Here is a 20829-nt window from a genome sequence, read left to right on the forward strand (position 1 = left end):
CAATACGCCAATTAGCACAAATGGTAAGTTCCGACAGTGCCTACAAGTGTGCCTACTGGCCGCTAAGTGGCAATACCGGTTTCATATGTATACACCTGGTATCTTCACTTTTCATCGACTAGCTCAGGGATCGTTATGTATAGAAGAAATACTAAAATTCATTAAAAACTTGATACTTTTTATAAATATAAAAGGAAGAACAATGTTATCAGTCTTATAATATACTTTTTTATTAATTCATCTATACATTTCCGCTTTCCAAAAAATATATATCTATACATTATTTATTTATAATTAGAGTGGCGACTTTAACAGAAAACCGGGAAAAACCGAGAATTTAATTTAAAAACCAGAAATTTACTTCTGATCGTAGCAAAATTCAAGTTCTCAATATTTTCGTAATTTATGTCAATTTAGAAAAGTCATTTTTGCTTTATCTACGGTCGCAGGGAATATGGGTGAAAATAATTATCGTTTTTACTTTAGGGCAGAAAGTTTTGGTGAAGTAATACAATTTCCCTTGGGACAAGGAAGTTTTTACGTGGAAAGAGTTTTTTAAAAATTTAAAGTGGGATTTAGAAAAAAGGAGTTCAAAAATCCCTGTTCCAAGTAAAAATTCGTCACAATTTACAAGTTGCTTTTTCCGAGATTGAAAAAGAACGAGTGCTTCAAGTTATTTTTACAGAGTAGGAGTGGTATTTTGAAAAGGAAATATTTCTAAACTATCATATAACTTTCTTTACGTTTTTCGTTAGAAAAAAGCCAAGGCTAAAAAATATAAGTCTGTTTTTCTATTGGTTATTTTTCGATTAGAATTCTTACTATTACTACTATAGAATTCTTACTAATGGGTTTTTGGGGGTCAATAAGCATGAATCTGTGACTAGAATTTTAACATTTCAATTTCAAAATAGCGAATCTAAGATGGCGATTTGAAAATTTATTTAAACATAGTCTTCACTTTAAAATTAATAACTCGGGAGTTTTTAGGATTGCTGAAATAATAGTTGATAACTTTTTGTGATTTGCCCTTTGGAGTTCACCGGACATTCCGCGATTTCTTGCGTGGTCAATTCCTTTACCACGCCGCTATTAATGTTTATTTTAGCTCGTTTTGGGTTCCCAAAGATAGATGTAAATATTGGACGAAGAACCGTGACTTTTCCTGATGATTTTTCTAATAATGCACAGACGTCGCCATTGGACGCTAATAATACGATTTGTTCATCGGCTGGCATGGGATGTAGAATATGATTTCTTGTTCTCAATGAAAGTGGTTTATCTGGAGGAAAAACGAATATTCGTAGTTTGAATATCGTATTCTTATTGTTGTGGGGAATAAGTCGAATAAATGCAAGCTCTTCAAATCTATATCCAAGTACGTTAGGAAAAATTTGTCTGAGAGTAGAAGACCAGGTCCTGACACAGAGAGGTCGTTCAGCATCTGGTAGAGACCCAGCAGAAGAATGACGTCTGTCAAAAGGAAGAGTTGTATCTGGACAATGTGTGCCACGAGAAGAAGAAGAAGAAGGCCCAAAGCGATTAACACTAGGATTAAGCTTATCATCAGGCAAACCCTTAGACTCCGAATTTTCGCCTGAAAGAAGAAATATTGTATTACATTTTTGATTAAAGTATCTACAGAATTGCGAAAATAATATTCGGTTTGCATTAAGCATGACTGATAGTATCATTTTATCTTTAAAAATATGAGAAACCTTGGTTTTTTCAGAGACATCTAAGTCCTTTAAGCTTAAAATTAATTTAAAATAAAATGAAACCTAAATCATTTTAAATTTGTCTAGATACCTTATTCTAGATATCGAATATTTTCTAAAACTGTTACAGAATATTAGAAAATCAATTACAATAAAAAAATATGTTTCATTACACTGTTTTTGAACCAGTCAGGAATAAATGTTATCATTAACCTGAATTAATAACAATACCCTTCCACCTATCGCAAAGTCTGGGAATAAGATTCGGTTTATGTGAGTTTCCCCTCCACAAAACTTTTATTTATAATTAGAATGTTCAGAACAGAAGTAAAGGAGAACATACATAGGCTAGTTTGCTAACTTTAAATACAAATCTTTAAAAAATGCTTGGTTCGCTACAACTTGTTTGAAGAAAATAATTTCAAATTTAAGAACTCTGGATAGGCATGTGAGGGTTATTCCTGGTCATTAATTTGAAAAGTCTGTGCATAAACTCAGGGTAAGGGTAAACACCGAGCACAAATGCCAGATCAGACTGTCATGCACGGTTTTTCAATTTATTAACGATTTTAAGAATTGTGGTGTACGCACGTATTACTTTATAACTCTTTGCGACTACTCCTGTTGTGGATACTGGACATTCAGCTATTTCGTCTTCGGTCAATTTCTGAACTGAACCGCTATTCATGTTTATTTTCACCCGCTTTGGCATCGAAGTTCTTGATGTAAATATTCCACGAAGAAACGTGTGTTTGCATCGTCTTTTTTCCAATATAGCGCAGACGTCGCCATTGGATGTTGATAATACAATTTGTTCTCCAGTTGGCATGGGAGTTAGGACATTATTTCTTGTTCTCAATCGAATTGGTTTATCTAGAGGAAAAACGTATGTTCGGAGTTTGAATATCTGATTCGGATTGGTGTAGGGAATAAGTCGAATAAATGGAAGATCTTCAAATCTAAATCCAAGGACGTTGGTAAAAGTTTGCCTGAGAGTAGGAGACCTCGACCTGTCACGCAGAGGTGAAGAAGAAGAAGAAGGTCCACCGTGATAGAAACCAAACTTAGGGCTATCATCAGGTAAACGCTCAGACTGCGTACTTAATTCTGAAAAAAATATATACAGGATTAAATTGTTGTCTTAGGTATAACAACATTTGTATATCAACAATTCTATGTTACTTTGCTAGATGTAAATGAGGTTGTGATTAAGGGGCAGTGCTGCTCATCGGTTCCTGAGATCTGATCTACAAAGAAAAAGCAGATCAGCAATATTCAGTGCTGTTCAGCGGTCTATGAGATCTGATCTACAGAGCAGAGGCATATCAGCAGTATGCAGTGTTGTGCAGCAGTTGCTAAAATCTGATCTACGAGGCAGAGGCAGATCAGCAGTATTTAGTGATGTTCAGTGGTTCCTGAGATTTAATATACGAAGCAAAGTCAGATCAGCAGTGTGCAGTTCTGTTCAGTGGTGTATGAGTTTTAATCTAGGAAGCAGAGGCAGATCAGCAGTATGCAGAGCTGTTCAGCAGTTCCTCAGATCTGATCTACAAAGCAGAGGGAGATCAGCAGCATGCAGTGCTGTTTAGCAGTTTCTGAGATCTGCTCTACAAAGCAGAGGCAGATCAGTAATATGCATTGCTATTCAGCAGTTCCTGACATTTGACCTACAACAGTTCCTGAGATCGCATCTACAAAGCAGAAGGAGTTTAGCATTATACAGCGCTTTTCAGCGGTTTCTAAGATTTGATCTACAGTTTCAAAAAAAGTAATAATTTATCCGAAAAATACTTCCAATCAATTACAAAAATTCTTAAAATTTTTAACTAAAAAAGATCAGTTCTCGACCAAATATTTTAATATTCAACGAAAAAGATTGCCAGTAGTGTTTCTAAATTAAAAAATAAAAAGTGGTAAGTGGTGAGCAAACAGGCATAGAATCCGATAATCATCAAATTTTGTTGGTGTCTATATGTCTGTATCTCTCTATGTATGGTTACCTGAATGTTATAGCTACGCTAACTTTTGCAGGATTTTTCCAACCGAGTCGGTATTTGATAGACTTCTGAAGGTCCCCAAAATGAAGGTTAAGGTCGATAATCAGATATTACGAACAAAAATAATAAAATGCAGAGCATTTTCAAAATTTTGAAAATTTTTTTTTTGAAATTTTATAGATTTTTCTCGAAGTGGGAATCAATTTAGCGCGCCTAAGGCGCGCTCAAGCTAGCGAACCCCGGGCGTAGCGCGCTATGAGAAAATGCCGTCGAAGCGCGCGGATTTTTTAAAATATAATCACCTGAAAATACAAGTGTCAATTAGTAGTTTAAATCGACTAGAAGTTTCCAGAACAATAGATTCGTAGCCCATAATTTTTTTACAAAAGTGAACAAAAGGCTTTTTTTCTCAAAACCCTAACTTGATGGAGAGAGTTGGTATTGTATTTCAATTTGCTTAATTTTTAAGCAATTGCTTTGAACTTATATTACAATTTAAAAAGTTATTTTTAAAATAGTACCAAATCTGTAATATGTTTTTTTCTAATGCTAATTATAATATTATATAATACTCACTGAAAAAATGCAGGAAGCACGCTAATGCGAGGAGAAAAAGAGTGGGAGTTTTCTTCATTTTCTCTGTTTGTCACAATGAATGTGAAATAAAAGATTGCACTGATGTTTGAAGAATTTCTTGTTCAGGGGCTCTCTTTAAACGACGGCTATTTATACTAACTTTTACAACTTTTAGGTGACGTGTTTTATTTAGTCATTAAAATAGTTAAACTGGAAGGATGGAAATAATTGATCTTTGACCTTGATATTCTCCGCATCTTTCTAGATTTAATACACATGGCACCTTCAGTATAATTAAAGATTCATATCTTTCTCGATCTTATGGATAAAAAATTTAAACAAATAAAAAAAAATTAATTGTCCTGTTGAACAAAGCTGGCGTGCTTTCTGCGGCTTTTTGATTTATCCAATAATATTAAGAAAAAAACGCAAAAACATAAAAAATGATAAAATGGCAGTAACTTTTAATAATATAATTTTTTGTATATGTTTTGCACCATTTTTAGAACTTCTAAAATTGTACATTGTTATATAATTATATATGACCCAAAATAAAAAACTACATTTGTACGTAATATCGTTACTTTTTAGCAATTTTTATCGTCTTTTTTGTACAAAGAATTACTTCTGGACAATTTGCATATTTACCATGACTTTTCAAATGATTTTCAATTCCGTAAACATTGTGTTATTATTTAAGCAATTAATTATTGTTTGTTTTTTAAATTTCTAAAAATTGAGCCAGAGATTTCGACTTTTTCCAATTGATATCCAATGCTACTTTTTATTTAATACTAACATAATTTTGATACATTTTTTCTAATGTTTAAAAATTTTCTATTTGTTTAAACAATTTGTATTTTCTGAAGCAGTTATTTCTCGATTAATAGAATAATGAAATAAAATAGAAGACATGCAATTAATTAAAATTTTAAAAGTATTCTTGGGCAAATAATTATTGAAACAAATGATATTTGTTTAAACAATAATAAGGGGTAATTTTATTCTTTCTATACACTCTACATTTAGAAACATAATTTTATCTGTTATATTTTATTTCATTCTTTTAAGTTATCGAAAAAACGCCTTGAGCAAATAAAGATTGTTTAAATTAGTAGAAATTTATCAAACATTAAAATAAATATATCCAAATTATGTAATTATTCAACAAAACGTAGCAAAGCATACTAATTAAAAAAGAAAGTTGATATATCTGACTCAGTTGTAAGAAATTTTGAAAATAGGCATTACATAATTATTTGAATGATTACATAATCTTTTTAAAAAAATGTACTACTCCAACCAATGAGAAAATATTGCATTTTAATGAAAAACATACGAAATTGTTTGAAAAGTCATAGTAAATATTTGAATCATCCATTAGTTAATATGTTTATGGAAAGAACAGGAGTTTCATTTTTCAAAAATTGTAAATTTCTCCACGTTAATAAAATGGAATTTTGAAGTATCCGGTGGCACGTGTTAATATTCGAATTTCGAAAAATAATTATTATTTGTCAAATAATTATAATTTTTTGGCAAAAAATTTCTATTTCTAAGAGAAAATTGCTTAGAATTTTCATTTTCAATAAGTAAACACTTAGGCCAACCATTCTTAAAATTTTTTAAAACATTTGCAAAACCTACATGGACCATCAATAACGTTATGTATGCTTTGTAAACTTTCTTCCTTTATTGTTTATAACAATTTTTGAATTAGGAAGTATTTGGAATTATTTAATTACTAATTTCCTAATAATCTTTACTGGTTAACTTTTCTTTTAAAAATTAGCTTCGAAATATGATTTCTGGTGTTTAGGTTTTTAAATTTTTATCTAATCTCTATAATGTTTTTTCCTCTATTATATGAGGAATGTGTCAGCATTTTTTTAATCCTTACAAAAAATGTTTAGGCGGCGCACTATACTCTTGGATTTGTCTGCTCTTCAAGAGGTCATGCATTTTTTAACTTTTACCTGATCTAACTTTTTTTTTTTAATCGGACATAAAATTAGAGTTTTCTTCATGTGTTAGCTACAATTTTTTTCTCATATATTTTGCTACAACAAATAAATATATTTGAAAAAGTTCATGAGCTACCAGAATCTCCATTTTTCAATGAATTTGATTCTCACAACCTCTACATTTTTCTTTTAATCTAAAAAAACTAGAAGAGTAAATTTTCCCGCGTATAAATAAACTGTTCCGACACGATCGCCGAAAAATAAAAACAAGTTTTTTTTAAGAACCCTAAAAAATACAAGTAATTATAAACTTAATACACAGGTATATTTTATTATCTGTCAAGCGTCTTTTATGTATTAAAATTTCTTTCCAAAACTACATTTGTTTTTGAGTAAAAGTTGTAATCTAAGCTTAAACGTAGTAGTAGACAATATTAAAAAATTTGGAAGTCTTTAAAAGCATTTAAAGGTTTTCCTCTCATTTAGAGAAGCTCGTAAATCTACGTTCCATTTTTAATGGCAGTAGCTAATTTTATTTTCGAAACGATTCCTTCGGGGTTGTCAACTTTTTTTGATAGTTATTTCATTTAGGTAGCAGTATAGTTGTTCTTAATCATAAGTTTTGCGAATAAAAAAATTTGCTTATGAATATTAAATAAAAATGTGAAGAATATAAATGCTATACATATATTGGGGAGATAAAATAACCTCCTTTTTATTTAAATTCATTCAAAATTAAACAAATATTTTCTGTGAGCCGAGTTACGAAGCGTAGGCAAAGGAAGATAAAACAGTTTAAATGTTTAGAGAATTCGATTTTATAATTTTGAAGCAAAATCTCTTATACAAACGTAACCTTGGAAATTGTGACGTAGCTCGTTTACTAGCATCACCATTAACTTCTTATTGCCTGAGTATAAAGATGAAAATGTTACCTAATGGCCTCTTTTACATTCTTATCATTTATGATTGAGAAATAATTTTTTCACCGAATTTTTTAACGAATGTCGAGGTTTCGAGACCCCCTGAATCCAATGATCAAGTTTTTACGATGGAGTCTGTTTGTCTGTCGGTCTGTCCGTTCATCCGTAAAAACGATAACTCTCGAAAAACTGAACGAATTAAATCGATTTTTGACACACTTTTTTTAGGTCCTAAAAGAAAGGAAAAACGTTATGTACGGCTATTGATTCTAATAAGAAAGCCAGACAACCTATCCTTACGACTTTTGTGATAAAAAGAGAATTTCGAGAGATATAGCATTTATAAGATTTAAAAAAACAATAAAAAATCAAAATTTTAGCCCAAACAACGCACGATATGAAAATATGTTAAGAGAAGAAGATTGTTTTTTTGAAGCCCGACTCGATGATTGTAACGATTTCTTTGGATTTTCTTAAAAAAACCGAAAATTCAAATTTTGATTGCACGAAAAATGATGAAAAATTGAAAAATTTAATTTTGCGGTCGCGTAGTTTATGTTTTATTCGTGACAAATAACATTAGAAAAACAAAAATTCGTATACTATCGACACACGTTTCAAAAAACAATTATTGGAACATATTCTTTACCCCAAAAAGAGCTAAAAATTTGTTATGAATCACTTTTAGATAGGATATATAGTTTTGGTTTTAATCATAAAAATGACATTAAAAATAAAAATAAAAATTTGTCGAAAATCGACAAAAGGTACGAACAAAAATTGATAGAAAAAAGTTTTTTGTCCAAAAAAGAGATACAAATTTGTAATAATTTAATACAATCTCGAAATTTATGATTATTACGATCCTAGTATTTTCCGAAATTTTACACAACAAAATGCAAATATTGAATCAATCGATACAAAGTATAAAAAAAATCTTAAAGAGAAATTATAGCTTTTGAAAATTTTAAATATAACGCCAAAAGACGCAAGATAACTAAAAGATCGAAAAGGAGACTTGTTGTATATTTTGCTCTATGAATAAAAATAATATTAAATCAAAATTCATATTTTTAGCATTCCTAATCTTTAACTATACTTAATTATGTAACAAATTCAGAATATGAAGACTCATATAAACACTGTGATCTAAAAGAGATGTTTTTGACAAAATTTCATTCAAGCATTGCAAATGTAAAAAAATAAATATCTGAGCGCGAAGCGCGAGGTGTAATTATGCCTGAGCGCAAAGCGCTAGATTCAGCAGAATTGCGCCACAGGCGCGCTCAAACTTACGAGCGAAGCGAATGAGCCCTGATAACGAATGATATCCTTGTAAAAAAAGACTACCAAAAATGCTCATCCGCAATAATCGTATTTTTAGAGCAATGAGGAATTGCCAGCATAGTATTCAATGAATTTCAATGAAATTGGACGGAACAATAGTGTGGTCTAAATTGTTGTTTGAGCGCATGGTTGAGCACGCCTAGGGCGCCTGTCTGTTTAATCTCACGCTTTGCGCCCGATAATGGATTACCGCGCTTTTTGGGCTCGGACATAACTACACCTCGCGCTTCGCGCTCGGGTAATTATTGTTTGCATTCGGAATGTTCGAATGAAACTTTTTAAAAAAAATCTCTTTCAGATCGAAAATATTTATTTGCATCTTCAAATTGTGAATTTTCTACGTAATTAGGTATAGTTAAATATTAAGTTACTTGAAGCTCTGTAGGTTTTAAGGTACATATTCTTAAAATAAATAAAAATTTATAATCGTTTTTTCAGACATTTTTCTGTATCTCTAGTTGTTATGTTAAGAATTGGATTTTGGTCAAATTTCAGACAATTCTAATGCTTTCTTAATCAGAAAAGATGTGAATGTAATAAATTATTCTAAATTTCATTCTCCTTTTTTAGGTAGACGACTTTTTTCTATCAAATCGGTTTTCATAACTTTTGTGCTTTTCCACACACTTTTTATTTGTTTTTAATGTCATTTTTATGATTAGAAACAAAACTACGCATCCTATCAAACAGTGATTCGTAACACATTTGTAGTTCTTTGTTAGGTAAACAATTTTTGTTAAATCATGTTGTCGCAGCTTGTGTCCTTCGTCCACAAATTGGTATTTCTTTTATTTTCAAGTTTATTATTCATGAATAAAACGGAAACTACGCGTCCTATGCTATAACTCTAGTAATTTTCTTTTCGTCGAAAAAAGTCATAAGAATCAGCTGCTTTGTTTTTTAAGTGCTATGAACAACCGTATATAAAAAATCTTAAATCTAAGAAAACAATAGTTCGCATAATTTCAAAAATGGTCCAACTTTTTGAATCTGTATCCAAAATGACTGGTTACCGAACTCTTTCTTACTTTTAGAAACTAAAAAAATATGCCATAGATCGATTTCATCAATTCATTTTTTCGAGATTTATCGTGTTTACGGACGGACGGCCGGCAGGACGGATAGAGCGACAAACGCCTTCGTTTAAACTTTATTTTCGGATTCAGTGGGTTTCAAACCGTGAAGATCAGTTGAAAAACTGTGATGTGAAATTTTGGACAATTCAAATACTTTCCCAATCTTAATAGATATTACTCCCCCCTAGTGAAATAATCAGAACGTGAGACTGTGGCCAAAATCTGCATGTCTTCCTTAGGCATTTCTATCTGAGACATTGCTTCCCCAATCAAATATTAAAACCGAAAGACTGTGGCAAAAGATGGCATGTCTTCTTCAGACAGCAATTTTCTAGGCAAATATTAATATTGAGAGTCTGTGGCGTATATGAGGATATTTAACTGGGGAAGTGATGGCCGGGGAAGACATGCTAATTTTCGCCACAATCTTTTGCTATAATTATTTGACCGAAGAAGTTATAGCCGGAAAATACATGTCCATTGTTGCCACAGAGTCTGGTTCTTGATATTTGACTCGGAAAGTGATGACCGCGGGAGACATGCACATTTTTGTCACAGAGTCACGTTCGCAATATTTGAATGAGGAAGTGATGTCCGGGGAAGACATTCTCATTTTTGACACAGTGTCTTGTACTAAAAATTTTACTAGGGAAGTGATTATCGAGGAAGACGTGCCTATTTTTGCCACAATCTCTCGGTATTAATATTTGACTGGAGAACTGATGGCCGGGAAAGACGCGCTCACTTTTGCCAGTCTCTCTTTCTTATTATTTGAGTAGGGAAGTGTTGACCGGGGGAGACATGTACATTTATCCCAAACACTCTCACGGTCTTAATCTGTGTTGGGTAAGTTACTTTTTTTTGAGTAACTATTTAAAGTTACGTTACTTAACGAAAAAATTTAACTAGTTGAAATTACGTTACTTTTAACTGTAACTAGTTACAGTTAATTTTTTTAATTTTAAAATAAAAGTAATTAATACAATATTAGAAAAAATATTCATTATTATATTATTATAGGAAAAATTTTAATAATTTATGAAAATATTATTTTAAAAAACAGAGGTTGGTTTAGTAAATAAAAAATAGGCAAATATTCCGTCAAGTGAACAGTAACATATTTTTGAAAATTGGAATACAAAGTACACAAAGAAACTGTAAAGTGACTAAAATTATGTTACAAGTTACTGCAAAATTGTAACTAGGTTACGTTACAAGTTACTTTAAAAAAAGGAACTAAGTTACCCTGAAAGTTACAAGTGACGTAACTTCTTAGTAAGTGAGTTATTTGTAATAAGTTACAACCCAACACGGATCGTTTGCTCCAAATTTTAAATGTGGGTAACTTTAGTATATTCTACTATGAGGTCAATGACATCTTGAGTTATGGCTAATAATTTTTTAAAATGATTTATGAATTTTTTTACATAAACAAAATAAGAAACAATGGCTTAGAATTTTTAAATTTTGAAAAAGCGGTCTCAAAAATTTTTTAAATTCTAGAATTTTTTGACTTTTTGCAAAAAATTTCTATTCAATTATAGTTTTAAGTAAATATAAATGATTCATAAAGTCACCCATTTATTAATATATTATATATTAATTATTTATTAATTCAATTTTTTTATAATTCTCTCGTTAACAAATACAAATATTTAGTTATGTTTTAAACTTGTATAGCATAATTTGGAATTAACACATTTTAATTTTTCTCAACCGGTTCTAATTCTCTCGCGTGAAGCACGGCGGCCCTGCCGTCAAGATTTGAGGGTGGCGTCCCTGCCGTTCCCCAGAAAGTGCACAAAAAGTTTAGGAATCGCTGTCCTAGAGGACCTAGAGCAGCGATTCCTAAACTTTTTTCGCTGCTTCTGGGCAGCGGTAGGGCCGCCACCCTCAATTTTTTTCACAATACTCAAATCTAGGGGGGGGGGGCACTTGACTGCCTGTGGTGCGGGCCTGCTGACTGGCGGCACTCGACCTTCCCATTGTTAGAGAATTAGAGTCGATTGAGAAAAATGGAAAATTTAGTGAAATATTCATTTCAGTGTAGACAGTAAACATTTTTTCTCCAAGTCATATCCATGCATGTGTCCTATCTCCTGTCATTTATTCTGAATAATTCTGAACTGAATCAAGAAATTCGGATCTAAATTTTTGAGTGGATTTGTATGTCTGAATACTCACAAAGTCAGAAAATCAGACAATTTTGTCGACAACTGTCTCTATTTTGGTATGTGTGCATGTATAATAACCAGAATCTTGTGGCCACGCTAATTTTTGAAAGTAAGGTCCATGAGGAAGATATTTGCAACAAAAATTAAAAACTTTAGAGCAATTTGGAAATTTGAAAACTTTTTGTTCAAGTTTTAGAAATCTGCGTCAATGTTTATTATAGATAAATAAAAGACTTGAACAATATCCACATAAACTATGTAATTTCAATAAAAATTAGAAAAGTTATATGCTGTTCAATATTTTAAAAATCTTCAAGAAATATAGACTGTTATTTTTCTGATACATTAGGAAACTGAATTAATAATGTACACCGGGTATAAAATATATCTTTAAACAATCCTTATTAAATTTTCCGTTTAAACTAAAATTCGAAAAGTTTGAGATTTTTTAAAATATAAAACAATATTTTATTATGAGTTTTCGAAATTTTTAACGATGTTTAAGTAGAGCGAAATAAAAAAATTTTAATATTTAAAAAAATATTGATCAGTGACCGCTCATGTCATCGTTATCATACAGAAAATTGAAGAATATAATAAATGACTTATTAATTGTTATATTATACTTGTATGTGTATGATAAAGTATAGTAAACGTGTAGAAACATTATAAACATGTCCAAAAGTGAATATCTTCACGTTATTTAATCAAATGTTGATATTAGGAACGGTTATGAACAATGTATACGAGAGATTGTCATTTATGTATGTATGCATTTATACATTTATAATAAATTTGGAATTCGCTCTCATGAAATAATGTGTTCAGTTATTGAAATTTATTTTCGAAAACAATTTTAGAGATCAAATGATTTTATATTTCCACCATCTGCGAATGCTCCCTTTTTAAGTGAAATATTTATCGATTTTTATGAACTTTTTTTTACATATTTTTTTAATTATATCACGAAATTAATTCAGCTAATTTAAATTTAATTGTGCCATACCTTTATGACTTTAGTTATTGTAACAGGCCTCCATTTTATAACAATGGAAGGATCATTCATTGTGGAAAAAAGGAGTCGAATGCTCATAGCGGGGAGCCTGCCTTAAAGCCTACCGAGCTACCCGTCCCGGGGTAACTTCCCCCTACCGCCGGGTAGCCACCCTACCTAGGTTAGCAGTTTGGGAATCGCTGTCTTAGAGAAGTATTTGGTACATCCTTAAGATGTCTTTTATAACATGTCTTTGGGCATCCTTGGGATGCTCTTCAATCTAATGTTATCAAGAAAGATGTCCTAAGAACGTCTACGTCTTTAGGACGTCTTTAGGTCATCTTCAGGACATTGGGCACCTTAGAGAATTTGATTGGACGTGCTTAGGAACGTCCGAAGGAGGTTTTTGGAATTTTCATGTTTTTGTGCTTACTGAGTCATCTTTCAACAATATAAACTAAATAGAGGCCTGGAGAGAATGTAACCCTAAATTCTGATACACGAAAACTGGCAGTTAAGGTTTTGTAACCTGTCGTTCAGTGGTTGAAACCTATAGCCAGTAGAATATGTCGTGTTTAAAACAAAAGTCACTGAAGATATAGTTAAGTTCAATAAATAAAATTGAATTTCTTAATTCATAAAAATTTTCAATTGCAATTTCTTGGTGAACAATATATTCTTTGATACTGTCACGGTTATAAACGATAATAAAAAATGCAATGAAGTTATCGATAAAATCCGGACTTTGGATCCGAAATATATATTGTTCCGAATATTTAATCTGTTGAGTTAATTAGCAAAGTTCTCTAAATTAATAATTATTAATTAGTAACAATTCGTCCTAATCGCGCACAAGTAGTAGTAGCACTCTGTATTTTCGGAAGAGCCATTCACAAATGCACACCTCGCAGTCGAAAATTAAAGGGCGGCGTGCAATAACCACCTTGGCGCTAAGAAACTTGAAGAATTATTGTTCGATGAGAAAATTTTGCAAATTGCTCAAATCAGAATGCTGACAGTCAATATTTGTAGAGAATTTCATAAGGCCTCTTTTTTGTATCCCTAATATAAAATCTCTAAACAATATTGTCAAATTCGATTGTCACAATACTCGATTTCATTGCTATATGCGTGTGCAACGAGGCGTCAGTGGGTTAGACAGCATTGAAAAATATTGAAAAAATTGTCAAGATTGCTCGTTCTTTGATAGCTACACGAGTGCGACAGAGGCATCCGTGAGTCACCCTGAGTTAGACAGTAATGGAACGTTACACGTCTTTTTTTGAAGTTAATGATCCTAACGGAGCTGCCTTGATCTGCGCTTGCTTGGATTTTAGTGATGTTCATTGGCTACGGTGCGCGTCTGTACTTGATTTTTAAATACGTACGCGAACTAGAGCCAATGAGCGACGCACAGTTCAAGCATGCGCAAGTATTTTTGGATCATTATTGGAAACAATAATTGAATCAAAATTTGAAATCGATAATACGAATCCACGCTTCGCCTTTACCACCACCTTGCCACCCGGACCGCCGCAATACAGGGCCAAAGATATCTTTGAGAGGGAATCTGCTTGTTATTTATAATCGAATACTTATTTCAACTTAAGCCTCTCTGATTGTTATTTATGATCGTATTTTGTAAACTTTAGCATATACTCTGAGATTTCTATCGGTAGGGTTAGTATATTTTTAGTTACATGTTGATGTTTAAGCTATTATTTGTTATTAATATACTCCCTTTTCCGGCTCTGTAAATTTTTCGGTATCATTATGATTAGATTGCAGTATACTTGAAATCGTTTTTAATTTCGAAACTATTACACAGGCCTGCAAATTTTGGGGTAATTTTTTTTAAGGTGTATAGTGATTTTCGATGGAATTTTTTGCGCTGAAACCGAATCCAACCTTAGAATTTTCCTAGCATTTCAAGTTTTTGAAATGAACGGGGTAAAAGAGGACAAGAATGGTTAGTTTGGCTAATTTGGGCACTTTATAGCGACAGATTTATCTCATTTTATTTAATTTGGAGTTTAAAGAACTTAAAAATAATTTTGTTCTTTATTTTTTTAAGTTGAATTTCTAAATTTTTTGGCGTTCAATTTTTGTGGATGGTAAGTAAAATATATTTGTCGCGACATCTAAAAAAACGAAAGTGCATGTCTTCTCATATTAGTTTGACTACTACGTATTTTTTTAATTTCACGAAATTTAAATGTATAATAAGTAATAAGTAATAAATAAGTCAACAATAAGACTCATATAAACTCATATGATGAGAACAGATTTGGTTTTATAGTTCATCCCTACGAAATTCGTATATGCATATTTTTATATTTATGTATGAAGATAAAAAACGTTATAAATGGAAAACCCTTCAGCTCAGAATAAAAGAACCTTTGTCACAGATCATTTTATTTCCGAAACGTACAGAAATGACGAGAGCACTTTTTGAATGATATATTTTCGGATTATTTATTTTATTTTGATAGATTTAATATGAAACACCATATTGTTTGATTTTTAAAAACGTTTAGAACATAAATAGGTGTACATCTAAAAAAATATGTAGCCGAAATATTTAAAGTATGTAAAATCTTAAAATTATTGTGAAATATTTTGTAGTTTCTTTAACTATTTTCAAAATTTTTGAAATCTTAAAAAATGTTTAGAAAAATTCTCTAAGCAGAAAAATAATTTTCTTTATTGTAGTCTCGTTAAAATTATATTGGCAATGTTTTTTTACACGAACTCTTGTAGAATAATTTCTCTTTGTTTGCAAATTTATACACGCTGCAGCGCGATTGACATTCAAAAAATATCACTGCAATATAATGTTGTAAGTGAATGCGATAACCGTATTATTGTATTTTAAAGAATCATTCATTTTACATAAAATGTGCTTCGTTTTTATCCACAAGTGCCTAAAATTTTAAGTTTATATAATTTGCCTACGAAATGGAGAAATAACGAAAAACGGCGAAATTTTCCGTAAAAAAATCATTATCAATATAATTCGAAAACTAATCCACGAATATATGATTTTTTCTTGAGTAGAAACACCTTACATGTAAATTCGCTCAAAAAATCACAAAACATTATTGCATAGCAAAACTTTCTAGAAAACATCATTTCAGTAAGGTCAGAAGAAAAGACGATTCCTTTTCATTTATAAACTACTAAAATGTGCATTTCTTTACATAATTTTGATAGAATGAACAAATAACGTCTTCGATGTATTTTACCACGTAGATATGAAATTGTAAAAAAAATTATATTTTTCATAATTTTCCAGTGTCAATGGAGAGTGATTAAAATCAACCTCTCTCTACCACGTAGATATAACTTTGTCAAAAAATAATATTTTTAAAATATTTTCCAGTGTCAATTGAGTCTTTAATTTTTGGGCTCCTCGATTATACTCTCTCCCTTTTATGGGCGCTAACCCTTGATATCTAAAATCAACGCCTCTACCAAAATAAAATAAGCCCAAAATCTGGTGCATTTTGTGTTTTGCAGATTTTTTTCCGCAAGGGGATGGTTTTTTGAAAATTGGGTAGGTTTTATATTCTTGCGCGCATTCGGAAGCCCAAAATATTCTCAAAATTTGGTATTGTTTGTTTTTTCCAAATTTGAGTTTTTAAATAGGGGTTAGTTTTATTATTAGTAGGGGTGATTTTTAGAAATTGGTTATCGTTGCGTTGAAGATCTCAAAAAAGCCCTAAATTATGATATACAGAAATTCGGCAATTTCGTTTTTAGAGGTGCTCGCTTGATAGACCTAATTGTCGCGCTGGAAGTTAATTAAAGGCATAAAAAGTTGCAACAAAAAAGCTAAATTATATTTTTTGAATGTGCAGACATATACTGAAAAAGCATATACATTCCAGTGGTTATCTTTGTAACGAATAGGGATGAGAAATAATTACGCTTAAAAGTACCATGTTACTATTTTATATGTAAGTTCCATCTATGTATATATCGACTTTTTTCAATACGTGTTTTCATTAAAGGAGATTTTTTTATATAAGAGTTAATTTTAGAAAAGCGATTAATATGCCGTTGAAGAATAATGAGAGAGCACAACAATCAGGAGGACAAAAGTCTCAGCAGTTAAAGAATACAATTTTTGACTTTAGTCTTCAGGTTTGTATATGGATACAAATCCGGGGGTTGTTTTTGTAACAATTAGGCATGAACAATTATTTTGCTTAATTTGGTTTAATAGAACATTGTAAAGCAAAAAATAGCACAAAAACCTAGCCTAGCCATTTTTTAAATACTTTTTTTATTACGGGGGTAGTTTTTTTTTAATGAGGCTCGATTTTACAAAAGCGATTCATAGTCCCTTGTAAAGCGAAAAAATAGCAAAAAAATCTAACCTAGTAATTTTTTTAATTGAATGATTTTCAAATGAATTTAGTAGACGGTGCAGCTGAGTTGCCGGCAAACCAGCACCGGCCTGTTTTTCTCGAAAAATAATAAAGCAAAAAAAATTATTTTTTCAAAAATAGAAAAAATAGCAGAAAAGTATGCATGATATCACGTTTTGTTTTTCTTTCGGGGCGCCGCTGAGTTGTCTGACCTAAAAATTTACCATATTTGAGACGAGCAATCTAGTACTTCTGCAAGACCCTGTTGGCATGAATGGATTAAAAACGCTGCAATTACGCCGAGAAATGCATTATGAATATCAGCGAAAATTAGCATTTTACTTTTAGTTCCAGAAAGTTATAGTAAATCTAGTGCTCTACCATTTTTCCCTGAAGTTACAAAATATATGATTGATAAAGCTAGAAAAATAATTACAACAAAAGGCATATACTCTGCACCTGATATATATTCTGGACATCCTTTAGACGAAGAAACGAAAAGCTTTGGTTAAACTATTATCTTAATGACGACCGATGCAGTTCAAGGCAAAGTCTTAATACAAGGAATGTGATAACCACCCGAGAAAGTAATAAGAAAAATTAAAAGGCGAAAAGTTTTTTTTTACCAGGAGTATGAAAGAAATCTATCAAGTGTTAAAGAAAGAGAATCCTAGAATAACGATTATTATTTCTACTTTTTATCATTCGTGCCCTAAACATGTTGTAATTGAACCAATCGATCAAGCTTATTTAAAACATCATATGAAATTGCTAAAGAAGAAATTACATTGGCTGTATGAAATAATGGAGAATCGATTAAAAAACAACGGATATCAGGAATCTCATGTTAGAATTTTCTGAGTGGGCGTTTAAAATAAATTTACATATTTACGTCAAAGACATTCAAAGAAATTCTAATAAAAAAAAAGTATCCGCATCTAATCCTCATCACCTTGTGATACAAATTGATTTTGCTGAAAGTTGAACTGTGAAAATAAAAAAAGCTCTGCGAAGCAAGCATTGGGTCAATAAGTTCATTTCTAAATACATGAAATGAAAAATTTAAAACACAAAATAAAAAAGCTGTTTTCGGGAACACGACTGCAATAAGTTTAATTTATTTGCCTAAAGAAGAAGTTGAAAGGTTCAGGGACAAAAAGCTGTTAGAACGGGAAAAATAATAAAGAAAGCAACGAAATTAAACTGTTGGTATCTCGAACAGCACAAACTCCAGCTTTTGTAGTTAAAGGAACAGAAAAAAGAAGGCCAGAACTGTCAAATCTATGGCAAAAAATACCACATCTACTGCGAAAACTTATACAGAGTCTTGTAAAAATAACTTCCGTAACTTTCATCTTAAAGAGAGTAAACTGATTTCTACATCAAATAGGAAAACATTATGATGCGTGAATAAAAATAAATGAAAACACTGGCAGGTCTCTGGGTCCGCTATTAAGCCGAGTGTTTGGCTACTAAAATCAAAAGCTTCCAATTTGTATCCTCAATTGTTACTTGGCACTTATACTTATCAAAGTTCTATCAAGGAACTAATTCTGATGCGACATCAGACGAACCTCGATTTAACGAAATCTAACGCAATAATAAATGTAAAAGTAATTATTTTCCGGAAGGCTAGCCACTGTCAAAATGGCGGTCATAAATTATTTGAAATGTTCGGACTTTGATAAGATTGATGATATCTATTATTTCGGTGATGCTGAATGTAAAACGGGTATTGAGTTTTGAAAACTAAAAATGACGAATCCAATATGCAGAACAAAATTATCAAAATTGTTGACAGCTTTATCATTTGATCAGACCCACTTCATGCTAGCGCTTGTTCATACTACTTTTGTTATTACTTATATTCAGCATAAACCCAACATCAAATTTCTATTCAGTCATCATAATATCCTAAGTATCATCAATTTTAATATGGTGAAAAATAAAGCGACCCCAAAAACGTCAAGGTGAACAGTTTTCTATATTGTATCCGCTATTTTGAATAATTTACACAAGCGTGTTTTTTTTTATTACACCATTAAGCCATTTCCCTTTCGGGGTAGGCGACTCACTCGGCAGGGGAAAGGAGTAGTGTGTGGATGGGATAGAGATTTTTCAGATTGATCCAGAATTCTCGTGCTATTTAAGTAAATAACACGTTCGTTCCGCAACACTGCTCCGACCCAGGTTGCTGATCAATCTCTCTAGCAATCACCCCAAGCGAAGAACCTCACGAAGCCGTTATGTAAGGTTCCCCACTTGGGTCCATTAATAGCCAAGGTCTTTGTTGCAGGCGTCGTTCACTCTACTGACACTCTTTTTATTAACTATTTGCCGTTATACTTTCCTGTCCTGGCATACTTCTCTAGCTTCTTTTATGTCCATGCATTTTGTCATGCAGGCTCTCGTGTTTCTGTGACTTCTTATGTCTCTTCTAAGTAGGGTCTCATTCACACATTCTAACCATTCTTTCCGCGGTCTACCTCTGGGCACGTTGCCATTTACTTTACCTTGATACACTTGTTTCGTTAATCGTTCATTTGGCATTCTCTCAACATGTCCGAACCATCTTAACCGATTTCTTTCCCATGTGTCTACTAGCATCTCTTCTGCACCACATTCTTTTAGAATTATCTCGTTACTTACTTTGTCCATTAGGGATTTAATTTCGCTAAAACGAAATATGATGTTGTATGTAAGCTGAATGTAAGTAATAAAAAAAATCAGTAGAGATAAGCGCTTCTGTGAAATGAGTCCAAACAAATAATAAAGTTCTGCACATTGTTTATAATTTTGTTCCACCATATTAGATCTGCCATTTTGCATTTTAAAAATGCAACACCAGATTTACATTGAGCGTTCCCAAACACCTAAGTATCAACAAATTTATCAAGGTGGGAACATTTTCTATAATGCATGTACGCTATATTGGATTCAAATAAATCGAATAGACGGCGTTCCGATCAGGTAGGCCTGTCTTTGCATTGTTATGTATAGCAAACATACTGAAATTCATTGAAAACTAGATACTTTTTATAAATATAAAAGGAAGAACAAAGTTTTCAGTAACAATGAGAGCAGTTAAGTATTAAAAAAAAACAGTTTGAATTGTATTGATATTTTTATATTGTTTATTTTGCTAATATAATTAATTAGTTTCATAAACAATTGTAATTGTTGCAAATTTTAAACATGGATTGATAATATTACTTTACTAATAATAATAATAGTAATAATAATATTCAAACATCAATAATTAGCCTTATAATATACTTTTTTATTAATTCATCTATACATTTCCGTTTTCCAAAAAATGTATATCTACACATTATTTATTTATAATCAGAGTGGCGACTTTAACGGGCAACCGAGAACAACCGGGAAAAAAGCAAAATTCAAGTTCTCAAAATTTTCGTAATTCTGGTCAATTTAGAAAAGTAATTTTTACTTTATCTACAGTTGCAGGGAATAAGAGTGAAAATAATGATCGTTTTTACTTTAGGACAGGAAGTTTTGTTGAAGTAATATGATTTCCCTTGGGACAAGGAATTTTTGAAATGTAACGGGTTTTTTTAAAAGAATTTAAAGTGGGATTTAGAAAAAAGGTGTTTCAATAATCCCTGATCCAAGTAAAAATTCTTCACCATTCAAAAGTTCCTTTTTCTGGAATTAAAAATGAGAGAG

Source organism: Belonocnema kinseyi, chromosome 2 (genome assembly GCF_010883055.1).
Source record: "Belonocnema kinseyi isolate 2016_QV_RU_SX_M_011 chromosome 2, B_treatae_v1, whole genome shotgun sequence".
Lineage (NCBI taxonomy): Eukaryota > Metazoa > Arthropoda > Insecta > Hymenoptera > Cynipidae > Belonocnema > Belonocnema kinseyi.